This window comes from Bombus flavifrons, chromosome 12 (genome assembly GCF_040668555.2).
Source record: "Bombus flavifrons isolate JBK064 chromosome 12, iyBomFlav1_principal, whole genome shotgun sequence".
NCBI classification, from domain to species: Eukaryota; Metazoa; Arthropoda; class Insecta; order Hymenoptera; family Apidae; genus Bombus; species Bombus flavifrons.
Genome location: NC_138453.1, coordinates 9,248,777 through 9,262,401, shown reverse-complemented (window position 1 = coordinate 9,262,401; position 13,625 = coordinate 9,248,777). Strand labels below are relative to the sequence as shown.

At 47.0% G+C, this 13,625-nt stretch overlaps 1 protein-coding gene across 5 annotated transcripts in view; it reads right to left on the bottom strand.

Annotated features, from left to right (window-relative positions):
• The window catches only part of LOC138185624 (uncharacterized), a 132,984-nt gene that overhangs the window by 71,750 nt on the left and 47,609 nt on the right, over positions 1 to 13,625 (bottom strand). For 3 of the 5 annotated variants that reach the window (XR_011174684.1, XR_011174683.1, XR_011174685.1), the window contains exon 3: positions 1,003 to 2,077. The exons of the other annotated variants lie outside the window; for them this stretch is intronic. The gene's annotated coding sequence lies outside the window, so the exon portion shown is untranslated. The remainder of the gene's footprint in view (positions 1 to 1,002; positions 2,078 to 13,625) is intronic. 5 annotated transcript variants of the gene reach the window in all.

Genomic DNA, 13,625 nt, shown 5'->3' with positions numbered 1-13,625 from the left:
AATCGTTTTCCTTACGACAGAAACGATACAACGCGATAAACTGCAATCTAAAACGAGTCCGCGCAGTGTTTCGATGGCTCTCGACGACAATGTTCATTTCAATACGAGTTTTCCAATTTTGTTCGCGAATCGAATATATCGAATCCCATTAGTAACTTTTAATGTTGTCGAATCTAACAGTAAATATCGATGCCCGCTCGAATGTTACTGATACGATTAAAATTAATCCCACATCTACTGTTTCTAACCAGATGGATCGACGTACGAACAAATGATTTCATTAAAATTAGTTCGGCCCAGTGAAACTATCGCCCGCTCTTCAAATTACGTATTATTAACGTTCATAAGTCGATACGCCTGTTGTTAATTGCAATAATATTCATGGACTTGTGCTCTGGAAGGCCAACGGTTTTCACATCTTTCTCGGGACAATTTTTTCCATACAAAAATAGCATGCAAACAAGTTTTCTGACATAGTTCTGCTATCGTTAACACGTTCTTCTTTTAATTCCCGGTGAAGTTCTAACGACGTTAACTTCGCGGACAAACATCACGATGCGGTTCGCCGCGATATCAACGATTACTTTGCCTTGGAATAAACGAATTCCATCGCGAAGACCAAACGCAACGAGACGTAGCACGAGTACAAAGAAGATATACGAGTGTAGCTTCGATGATACATAAACATTTTACAAACATGAGAGTGCCGGGTAGCGTAATTTACGCACGATTTCTACAGCGGTAGGTCCGGTCCAGCACGATCGATCGATCGATAATTCTCGTGAAACTTGCATAAATCATCGTGAGGGAAAAGCAGCGCTTTACTCGATTTACGCCAACTTTACGCGAATATCAGATTACTCACGGAGTTCACTATATATTCGACCCGAAACTCTGATACTTCCTGCGATACTCGGCGTTTTCACCGTGCCATCGTGTGGCTTCCGTTCTCAGAGAGCACGTTTCAAGGTTACGCTAGGGGTAGCTCGACGCAGTACTTACCGTTTACTGTAGCTGCACTGCGTTTCCTTCGAAAATGCGCTGGAAAACACCTTGAATCCTAGAGCGTGGTCCGGTCTCGTTGTTCTCGTGGCGACAAGAACACGGCGTCGTGTGTGTGTGTATGTGTGGAGAGACAAGTCCCGTGTTCCATGAGATTCTCGTGAACGATCGTGGCAACGACGTGACCGATACGCTTCTCTTGGACGAACTGAGCTCTCCCCCCCTTGCGCCGGTCTTATATAGCACCCCCACCCCTCTAATCTTCCCCTGAGTATCCCTTCCACCGGAGCAACCCCTGCACGGAAGACGGCAGCTACGTGGGGATGGATCCTAGTGGTCCACCAAGGACTCCGTTACCCTTTCTCCGTCTTTGCCATTCTCTCCCTCGCTCGTCCTTTCTCTCTCCGTTTAACCCTCTCTAAAATTCTCCCTCTTTTCCTTCTTCTCCCTTTCCTCTCTTTCTCGTCCTTTCTCTCTTCCGCTTTGTGCTTCCACCTTGTCCCTCTTACCGATCCGAACCTTTCCTTTCGTTTCATCCTTAGCTCAACAGCGAAGCTTCTCGCTTCCTTCGTACCGTGTCGCCGTTCTTCGTTGTTTCCCGTCTTCGTCGCGCCGTGTCCCAAATGACAATGTGTAAACTTCGTGCTCAAAACCCCGTGGCTCACCATCCTAAGCTTTTCTCTACCCGTTGTCTCTAGTCTCTGGCCGTCGTCGTTTGGCTCTCCTCGTTCCTCGTCGGGACAGATCTTACGCGTCATGCCAAGAATGTCCCTCAGGGTCAGAGGAGTCGGCGAGAGAGCGGAAAGAGATAGAAGGAGAGAGAGAGAGAGAAAGAAAGAGAGAGAGAGAGAGAGAGAGAGAGAGAGAGGCAAAGTTTAGCCCGCGCGTAAGATACAGCCTCCTCCCACGCGGTTGCATTATTCGCGATAAATATTTACGCGGTCGCGGTGGAACATGAGTCACGTTCGTTCATTGAAAAGCGCAGCGATGCTCGCCGGTCGCGCGAATCGAGCCACTCGTACCTCCCACGATATTTAATCTGCGTGCGTGCGATGATGTCTTCCGCGGCGAGCACCTGAAATTACAAAGCAGATAGGCGTTACAACGCGAACATAATCGATTCATTTTGAATCCTTTGCGTCGTTCGTTTGTGACGCTAAACGAATCGCTCGGAAATCCATAGAAACGTCGCGGAGAAATGACGATTACAAATCGCGATTGCTCTTTTAAATTCGCCTTAGAATTCGTGATTATTCTTGTCGATAAAGAAATTTGAATATTAATTATGTGCCTGGATAGTGTCAAATTGATAGCTGCATAAAAAGGTGAAATTGGTCTGTTTGACTTCTGACAGACTCAAATCATGTTTTATCCTCCGTACCACTGTTTATTCTCTGTCTGTTTGTTTTGGTTACCTACCCAAGATTTAATAAAGTAGCAGAAGCTTTTTTAAAACCAGCTTTTAATACCATAGAACGATAAAAAAAGACACAATGATGGCGAAAGTTGTTTCGAGACAGAAGCAACAGAGGGAACGGGTGCGATTAAACGCAAGGATAATAATATCGCTATTTCAGTTAAGATTATGCAGAGTCGTCTAGTAGGTTCGCGGCGGTACAAAAGTACGCGTGTACATGACTCGTATCAAAAAGCGGAGGTACACAAAGCGTCTCGTAATAAAGGAGAAAGAACAATAGCAGAAAAATAACCCGACTTGCATTCGTGTCCCGTTAGCGTCTCCTCTATTTTACTGCTGCATCCCTTTGCACGCTACTGTGCTACCTGTGCGACTACATAAATTTCAATGTTCCTTCGCTTCTCCCAGGCGCAAATCCATTCGATTCCTTTCTATATACCGAGACGAACCATCACGAATGCCAATTTGCAAACTGAATATAAGAATGAAACAGATGGATTCACGAAGGTAAATCAATTTAATACGTCCCAAGGTGGATGCTGCTTTTAAATCACCTTAGAATTTTGACCGGCACGGGTAAGAAAGTTTTAAAATCATCGTTGTTTCACACCACCCTGTGTACGTTCTCACGGGGCAAACCCGCGACACATTTTCGCAGTTACCTATGTTTTTCCCATTCGAACAGCCGTCTTTCTTTTTCCCCTGAAAACATATGCGCGATCCACTAGTGGCGGACCACACATCATACACTTGACGCGCATAAATATCATTATCTCCAACAGGCCGGGTAACTCGATTTAGAGGCGGATCGAATTCCCTCACCCTCGCTGTTTTCCCTCTTTCACCAGCAGCTTCTTTCCTCTTCCAGTAGCTGGCCGCGTCCACCTTAGCGATCTTCCTTTTGTGGGGCGCGAGGACGGCCGACAGGCCGCACACGCCCACCTTCCTTTTTGATTTATGCCACGCACGTGAAAAGGAGTCTCGTAGGTGGCCGCAATGAGCAGCTCGGGTTTTTAACCAAGATTCCCGGATCAGGCGAGTTCGCCGAACAACTGAGAAAATCAGGTCCGAGGATCTGCGAGATTCCGCTGCTCGGAACGTAAACATCCACGGAGCAGATAATCGACATTAACTTTAGGCATTTCCTCGAGTTAACAGGAGGATTAAACGAGATATCATTTGCCTAAAGGCGATCTCGAAAGCGTAGGTCAAAGCGCAATGCGAGGGATGCGGCCCGGCGAAAAACGCGACGACCTTCCGGCGTCGAATTCTCGTCAGGTTGATCGTGATAATCTAATCAACGATCCAGAAATCGTGTCGACGATATCGTGTCAGGGCCGAGCCACCTGGAGTGACCCACCTGACCCTCGGTGCATACGGAGATGCGAAAACGACGAGAGACGATGGTGGCGAAAAGGGATAGAGGGAGGCAGACGGCGAGAGGACTAGGAGAAGCGACAAGGTTTGGTGAAAAGGGGGTAAGGAGAGGGTGTGTGTGTGTGTGAGTGAAAGAGAGAGAGACAATGGTAGTTGGAGAGACGAAAAGAGAAGTGGAGATTCGACGGGAGAGGGTCAAAATCCCCTGGTCGTCTCCCGCGCACCCTAGGAATTCCTTGCTGCGGCGGCGATAGGGGTGCTTTGTCACCCCTTTCGTGGCTTTCCAACCCCACCAACTAGCCTGTAGCCGATCTGGAGGGGATCGTAGGGATGCTGTCGTCATGGAGACCTATGCATTGGTGGGGATGAAGCATAGAGGGCCGACGGTGGCATTGATCGCTGCGCCCGTGGACCATCACTGTGTTGCCACGGATGTAGAAGGGGTGAATACAAACCCCCCACTCCCCTTTCACTCGCGCGGTCCTACCGCACACGCATTATAGACTTCGTATTCGTACGAAAGCATGCGTCCAAGTATGGACTTACGTGCTTATGCGCGCCTGGCGTGAATGATTCGCGACGCGAGAGCCTACGTACCGTTATATCAGCCGGTATGCAGACGCCGCGACACTGTTTCCTTCGTTGATCTTTCGCCGGCGGAACGTTTCGACCATCGCCGGCAAAGATCATCGAGCGTAGATTCGAAATTTAAAAGCAGACAACGCGTTCGCACTTCGTTGAATATCATTTGTGCACTGCGCTGTGGCCACTGGTAAGAGAGTTTCAGAGGGAGAAAAAGAGAGAGAGAGAGAGTTTCACTGGTAAGAGATCTTCGCCTAACTAACTGCGAGAGACTGTCGCGTTATTTCATTCGGTGGCTCACCGAGGTACTTGTCAAGCGGCTACAAAAAGTACTGGAACGTTATTGTATTTATTGTAGCATTTACGAATTAATTAACTGGGTCCGAGTATATTAAACTTCGAATCATTTGGCGGTATCTTTTATACGACTACAACAGTTTGGTACTATAGAAAGTTTAGAAAAGGAATTCTTATCGACAGTGTGACTTTTGGTAGAAAATTATGAGTTGAAGCGCCGTATATTTTACAGCCTTAAATACACGCGTTTAATCGCTCTTTCTAATCGGTTTACGCAAGATCGCACGATGTTACATTTTACGCAGAAGCACTTGGAAAATCGAACGACACGATAATGGTCGGAGAGCTTTCAATAAAAAAGAAGGAGAGTGGATACAGAAACGGTACAAATTCTGGATAAGTCGTAGTCATTTAAGCGAGCAACCGAGGCTTTATCGCGATAGCGGATGACGTTAAACCCGGATAAAGGAGGTTTTTAACACTGTCGTAACCCCATTACGCGTGTCGTCACCTTCTTTCTCCCCATGGGAGGAGTATGGGCAGCGCTATGGGGAGGTTTTAAAGAAGCAAAGATACCGGCTGAAACATTCCATGATTTAATATTTTCAACTTTATCACGACTCTCGTATATGATATATTGCGCGAATCTTGGTGAATTTGATCGACGCTCAATTTGAAAAAAAAAAAAAAAAAAAAACGCACAAGCACCAACGGATCGTAGTAAAAAATTGTAAAGATTCTACCTCGTCAATGTACTGTACATATAGGTGATAGATAATTATGTGCTCTTTGAAAGAGAGAAAAATGTGACGATGGATCGATGGATGTACGCTTCGATCTTCCAATCCTACGATACTGTCCATCATTTCGTAATTACTTTTTTGAGGTTGCCGGCATCGATACACGATTCGCTGAACGTTCACACATTGACATAAGCGTTTCTCGTTAATTTAATCTAGCGCACCTATATGCGATGTAATCCTATCGCAATTTCGGAGTTCCGCGGTGGCCACGCTATTCCGAAAATTCACCTAGTTATTTCATAAAGAGATTTACATCTATCCTCGCAACATGTGCTTATGGGTAACAATTATTTTAGTGGTTTTCACTTAATCGTTTCTTTCATCGATCCATATATTTTACAGACTTAATGAGTTCGTAATCCTTTGTTTTATCAATAAAATCATCAATGAGTTTATAGAACAATGACTGCTATATGATCCTCTTACCTCGAGCTGATCGCAATAATATTTTAACGATCTTGATTTTAAGGATACGAGTTCGTTAAAGAACTTGGAAGGATCTTGACCATCTTCAACGATGATTATCCACGATGCTTTCGTTATTCAGAGACACCTGCGATATCAAGCGACTTTGATGACCGGATTTAGAAAATGTCTTCCAGTTCTTCCTGCATTCTGTTTAAACATTTGATCTACACTGGCGAGTATATGTATATTCTGCTGCCAATAAGTCTTGTGGTACCTTCGATCGTTCGATATATGTGATCTTTAATAAAATATTCTCTATAGAATCAATGCTTTTCGTAACACGAAGGTAAGTGCAGTCCGACATATTGGTCATTCTAAATAAAGAAACATGCACAGTTTCGTAACAGATGTATGTTATAAAGCGCGCGGCTCTAGATCGATAGAGCTATAAAGTCGATATATATTTTATATCTAATATATTTTAGTTCAGACATTCTCTTAACCGAACGACGATAATAACCATCTATTTTAGAAACTTTCAAAGCAAAAGTACTCGCATCTTGCCGCTATTGTTTCTTCCGCGGTCGTACGTGCGTTCTTTCTTTACATTTTCACTCGCAATTGGCCACTGCCTTTGGACGAGATACAATTATTGTCGGTGAAATCGTAACGTAACACGCGAACATCACTTTGAAACACAGTCCCTGGGCACGCATCAGGCGACTAAGTGTATCAATAATGAATGTTACGCATCGTTAAATCGATGGCGGGACGATTACCGGACGATATCGACGCCGGTTTCCGACTAGATCGTGTTAACGCCACGATACGCCTATACACGTCGATGACTTTATCCGACGAGAGCGTAACAAGCCGTCGTGGCATCGGATTTTGCTTTTGCTAATTAAAAAATTCCACGCGAAGTCAGATTTCCTCTCGTCGCCGCAGAGAACGCCCCTGCGAATAAATCCAATACCACCGAGCCGACTCTCTCGTCAGCCATCTAGCCCCCGTAAAGCATATTTAATTTCTTGTATATCGTGTATCCTCCACGCATTAGAAGAACATTGTCACCGATATATCGTTTGGCGAATTCAAATTTTCGCTATCGGTACCCAAGGCAACGAGACTCACCGACGACGACGAAAATCCGATTTTAAAGCTTCGAAGTTACGTGGATGAAAATTTGATTCGCACGCGTGGCTAACTCATTTGGCAATTCAGGAACTCGATATGTTACGGTTCTAGAGTTCAATGTTTTTTAAACTGTTGAACAATTTTTACATAGTAATTCTTCTAAATTTGACAAAAATTAGTATTTACTTACATTAATTCCTTGTGTATCGTGTATTGCGAACATGTCAGACGTCATTGACTCTATATGCTACTTTAGAAATTGCAATTCACAATTCATCGTTTTCAAAGATAACCAGCACCAATGACGAGTCGAAAAATCCGACTGGAAAAATCGAGAATTACACAGGTAAAGATTAAATTCGCTCGATATGGCGTGAGAAGGATCGCTGGCTGGAAATATTTTTATTCCATCACGTTGAGGCAAACGTATCGAAAGATGGATAAGCAAAACCCATCGACTAAGTAAACGATCAGAAAGCGCGTCCTTTCCTACGAGAACGAGTAGTTGCGTAAGGAAGAAACGAAAAAAAGGGAAGAAACGCGCGTTTAGAATGTCGGGCGCAATAACGCGCTCGCTTAGGAGGCGCAGGCACGCGCGGAACGCTTTTCGGCCCGCTGCTAAGGGGATGCGTTAGGGTGCAGCGTTGCACGCGAGCTACGCGCAACGCATTCTTCCTCGAGCGAGTTAAATGCACGCTCGCGAGTACAACGCGAGGCTGGACATACGCTCCAAGGTTTATTTGACGCGACACGCTGGACATCCGGAGCTTGCTGTCGACCCAACAGCTTCATTACACCAGCGGAACGATGATAGTGCAATTTTTAATTTAGCCGGTGCAATTATCCGGTGGCTCGCGCCTCTTTCGCTCTTTCAGTGCTCTACCGTGAGCTTTTATCTTTATTTTGGCGATAATAACAGGCCACGAGGCTCGCGGTACGTCAAGGAAATTAACCACGGAATGCCGGCTAATATTTACGCGGTTTCCAAGGAGAAACATCGCGCAGGCGGTTGGGGTTTGCTAAGCATTTTTTAATTAAATCCGTATCGATAATAACGGAACGAGGCTAGAGCGCGCCGTATCTCGTACGGCCGATAGTTCAACGTAACGAAATTCATGAGCCGAGGGCCAAAGAGAGACGCGCATTAGAGGAGAAAGTAAAAAAAGAAAAGAAGAAAAAAATGTATTCGAGGCGCAGCTGGATAGCGTCGACTGCATCACTTTTCCTACTTACTCTTTCACCCCGTGAAAGGATGAAAGGGAGTAATTTCCAATCGAGACCCGGCTATACGAGGTGATGCGAATATTTTCTCTTTCCCTCCCTCTAGGTTTTTTATCCGACGCGTTCACTGTCTCGTTCTATCGAGTCGCGTCGGGTCTACGCCAACCGACACTGGTGAGAAGAGAGTTTTCGCCGATGCGCGTTCGATGAATACCGGTAAGTGTGCTGGATCGTATGAAAATTGATCGGCTAATATCGAACAACGAAGACAAGGAGACGATGTGCAAGCAGTTTTCTGATTGGCGTCAATTTTCGCCCGCGAAGGTCGTCGATGTATAAACGGGTTTACCCCGACAGAGAGGAATAATTGAAATTCCGGCAGTCCGATTGTTGCGTTCGGCGCAACGAGAATCTCGCGAAACGGATCGGCTCGAAAACGATTAAAAGCTGGGGATCTAGGACGACCTCGAATAATACCATCGAGAAGTTTATTCCACGATGTAATCTTCGCCGGTAACTCTGACTTTTCCCCGAGTTCGTGTTAATTTTCTCAGAGAACGAGAAACTTGGTCGAATAGAGCGCTCGAGAATGAACGATAGCGTTTCGGTTGGAAATGGCGACGCTATTCTCCGCAGCTATTACTCCGCTCGATTAACGCGACGTTGATTTTTCTTCGCCGCACGCCGCGACAACTCCTATTCAATTAGGGTACGCGATGAAACTTGTTCGAAGGTGGCGCGCACGTATGAATTATAACAGATTGCATGCTATCTGAGGGAGCGACGTATAAGCGAATTAGATGTCTCGCGAGGTAGGCCAAAGGTAGTCGCGATGTCACATCGTCACTCATGCTACCGGGAGTAAAGCGTTTCCTCGTGTGCTCTATCGAGTAACTAAGTTTCGTTCCCCCTGCCTAGGTTTGTCTGCCACCGACAACGGTGACAATACCGCAACAGGATCCTCTGCCATTGTGCGCGATTAAATCTCAAAGACCAAAGTGATATCTCTCTGTCTCTTCGTTTGAGACGCGCCCCACTACGAACATAGGCAGACGCTAGAGAAGGATAAGGGTTGGAAAGGGTGACCTGTGGAAATATCGTAACGCGTACCAAGGAAAGAGTAACTAACGGAAACCTGTTACACGGCTTATCGATAGTTCACGGACAACTAGGTTCGAGGTACGCTGCGTAAAATAGTTCTCTAACTAGTTTAATGCATATAACGATGCATTAACGTACGACTCGTCAACTATGCTCACTATCACCCGAGTCATTTATTAACTATGTTATTCATCGAGTTACGAGTTGCCTCTCTCGTTAATATCGCGTAACGCTTACTGTCGCTTCCCAACTTCGCCAGCAGCCTGATAAGATCGCGCCAACCATTCTGCGGGATTAAATATCGAAGAACGAAACCGCCACCCTTTCATCTTACGTTCGAGCTTCGTCGGACCTTGAAAGCGCCTCGCGCGTGGACTGCGAGTTGGCCGCGCGGAAAGTCATTAAAGATATATGTCGCGCTGGGAAGAGAGAATGCGCGAAATCGAAGCTTGAAAGTTTCAGCGAAAGCCTTGTATCTTTGACGATTCTTCTTCGACGAACATTCGATCGTCCTCCATATTCGTCGCTGATATTTACGCCGAAGCGACGCTCTATAGAAGATGTAGACATTTTTTTAGCCTGTGGACCCAATGGGATGTTGCGACAGAAAAAGCGAGGGTCAGTTACCGCGTGTATATCCACGTTATCTGTTACAATTGTTCTAGTTATATCGTATTCACTTGCGCGTGAAGTCGATATTTTTGCGCGAGAATGTGTTCAAAATTCAAGCCCTGCTACTTATTTATCCTACCGCAACGACGTAATTTTTGCACGCCTGTCTGCTGTGTGATCTTTTCTTTTAGACGTGTTAGGTTTCTATCAGAGAAAAGTAAAAAATGAAAGAACAAGTCTTGCTGCATCTTTTGGATCATCATCGATCAAAACTTTCTGTCATTAGAAAATTCCTACAATCCGTGGAAAGTATGAAAGGAACATCTCTTTCAACCTTGCGTGGTTACTTTAGCGAACAGCCGAGATTAAATTCTATAGAAGATATTCCAAATGAAATGCTAAGAAATTTCTTTCTGGACAAGCGATCGATCCGGTTTGGCAGGGCCAGTCCCAGGCCAAAAAGCCGAGGTGTCGCGAAGTCGAGTATCGGAAATCAAGGTGCGGCGAGTCTCAGGCAGCTTGAGTCATGCAACTAGTGGGGAACAACGAGGCTTGCAACCGTGTGGAACACGCGGTTCAAAATGTCGTTACTTAAACGAAGGATGAGGAAGTTATCTCGATACACGCGTCCGCCACGCGCGCTATTTAATACCGCAGCGACGAGCAGACCGCGGTTTATCGGTGTTAGTGAGAAACTAGCCTGGCAATGGTGCATAGAACGATGATGATAGGTGTACTGGTGGTGGTGCACTGTCAGTGGTGCAGGCCCATTGTTCGCCAGACACAAAACAGTCGGCGTACAAAGTGGCTGCTGCGTTCGCTGCGGCGAAGGCGAAGCCGAGGAGAACCAGTGGGTGATGAGGGGGTGGGTCGAGGGTTGAGGATGGCACGGTGGGTGGAGATGGGTAGGCGAGCGAGCAAGCGAGAGAAAGAGAGAGAGAGAGAATCACAGTGGTATCAGAGAGTGGGTATTGTCTACAGAGCTAATCAAAACCAGCCCTTTCAACAGACCACTCTCTCCCCCTACCCTTTCTCTCGTAACTTCACACACATGTACAACACGCATCGTACGTAGGAGAAGAGGGATTGGAATCGTGTTGGTGACCGTTTCTAGGTAAATAAGAGTCGGGCTCGAAGCTAAGTTTCCGCGTGGCCGTGGGGATGGTGCATACGCGAAAGGGTTGCAATAGGTTGGCGAAGAAGGGGAATCCGTCGGAATATTTTCGCCGCTGAAGCTTACCTTTTTCGTGCGCGTAATTTCATGGTCGACAAGTTCCGCAACGATGAAAGGGTGAAACGACCAAGGTATCCAACCACCAGCTGTCTTAGCAGATAAGGGATACGAATGAGTTTTCAGTCTTTTCTCTTTCCGTATTCCTCTCTGTTACTTTCGGACGGAACCAGACGCATGGAGATCTCGTCGAGCGAGATATTGTTACCGACTTATCCAGGCGCCAAATCGACTATCGTTTTCGTCGACCGACTTGATTAAAAGCGGTAAACACGAAACGCTGCCGAGATTCATATTTGATCGCAGCTCGACGTGTAACGCGGCTCGCGCGGCCACCACACTCGTAAAGCCTCGCGCGAGTACCTAGTTACGAGAAGAACGATACGGGAGATGAGAAAGAAAGATAATGTTTCTAATTTCCGAAACGAGCCGTGTTACAGAGCGGGACGTTTAGTTGAGGACGTCAAACGCGCCATCGTATGCTTTACCTCTTCTCCTTTCATTCCTCTTCCCTTTCTCTATCTTTCTCACTCTCTTGTTACTTTCTAAACTGTTCGTAAATTGAATTACGCTGCATTCGCGAGGACCCGTGCTATTATATACGTAGAAAATGATTCTATTTGAAGAAGCTCTCGAAAGGAGGCAAGGTGAAACGTACGAAGGAAGACGAACACAGAGGAAAAAGGAAGGAAGCACAAAAGAGCGAGAGCAGACAGTGGGTATACATTTCATAAAGTTAGATGTGCCGGTCGTATTTGCCAGGGATGGTGGTGGCAGTGTGGCTTGGCTAGGCAGTGGGGGTTGTATCTCTAACTCGAGCGCCTATAACATCCATATCTATATCCCATGTACCGGGTGTCCAATAAATCTATTACCCGGTCCCGTGGGGCTGGAACCGGCGGGTGCCATACAAACAAATACAGCCAGCCGCGATACACGTACGTGACTACCAGCGTATAGACTGCATGAGGGATTGCTCCGATGCGCGTCTATCTCCGTTATGACTTCCAGCCGAGCGCCACGAAAGGCGATCGCACTTCTTTTTTTTCTTTTTTCACGCAACCGTGTGCTAGCTTTCCTTTATTTCTCCGTCTTTCTTCTATCCTTCCGCGACCAACACATCCCGTACGTGTTACCCCGTGCAGTTTGCGTCCTCGGGAGCGGTATCTATATTCGTTTTTGCGTCGAACCTTCGGGGACCCGTGCACGACGTTTCTTCTCCGAAAACCGAGCGTCGTCTTCCTTCTCCCGATCGTTCGCCAAGCATACTTGATGTTACACGGATATCCAGAATTCTGTCGGAGCAATGGAAATTCGGTTTTCGAAGACGAGGTAAGAGATATCGGTACGTCCGGGTGAACGAGAAGAACGACGAGCGGTTTCTGATTCCGCGAGTGCTTTCGGCCGGTTCAGCGAAGCGATCGGGTAGCTCTGAGGTAGCTGTAGCAGCGAGGCGGAGGATAAAAAAGAGGGGAGACCACTTTCCGAGCAATTGTCATAGACAAAAAAGCCGGTGGAACGTCGAAACGACGAGAACTGGAAGCGATAACCGTCGACGGATGGACACGCGGTTGGTCGACGGACGGAGGCGCGGCGTAGACAAACGGAACGAAGCTGGCTGAGACCGGCTAGAAAACGAGCAGGGAGTTCGCGATGGTTGAAACGAGGGAAAAAAGAGGGGGGGGGAGACCTGGCGGAAAACGGTGAGGAGCAACGGAGGCAGGGGGCAGGGCAGGGAGTGAGAGAGTAGGAGGGCACGGTAATACGCGAGACGGAAACGGGCGGGAAAAAGGCAGTGCCTAGCGGAGAATAAAACCAGAGAAATTGTCATTGTGCTGAAGAGGTCCGGGCGTATAACAATGACAGCGGCTGACGCAGCATCCCGCAGCTACAGATCATCCCTGGATATTAAAAAGTCGGCCTACCGCGCGCGACTCCCTTTTCCTCTTTCTCTCTTCTACGCGCTCACCCCCACCCCATTTTTCTCCCGTCTTTTTCTCCTCTCTGTTTCTTCTTCTTTCTTTTCTTCTTTTTTTTTTTTATTCTACGTTTCTCACCCCTTCTAGCGATGGTATCCGGGAACGCGCGCGTAACCGATACCCAAGAAGACCCGATGAAGACACACCACCAACGGGGATGCTGTGGTACCCATCGCTGCTTCTCTCCTTGTCTTTTCCTCTTATGAAAACAATAGCGAGTACTCGCGATTTCGCGTCATCGACTCTCCCTCTATCGGTAGGAATTGTCCTTGCATCGCGAGGAGGTACTTGGGGTTATCGAGGAGGCCGGTATCCTGCCGGCGTTCCCGTTCTCTGGCGTTCTGGCCGGGTGGTTCGGGAAGAAAGGGGTCAGGTTGAGCGGTTCCGGATGACTTCGACGAGAACGGATACGTCAATGCGACTAGATGGGGCGAGGGAGGAGGCGGAGGGTTTGACGA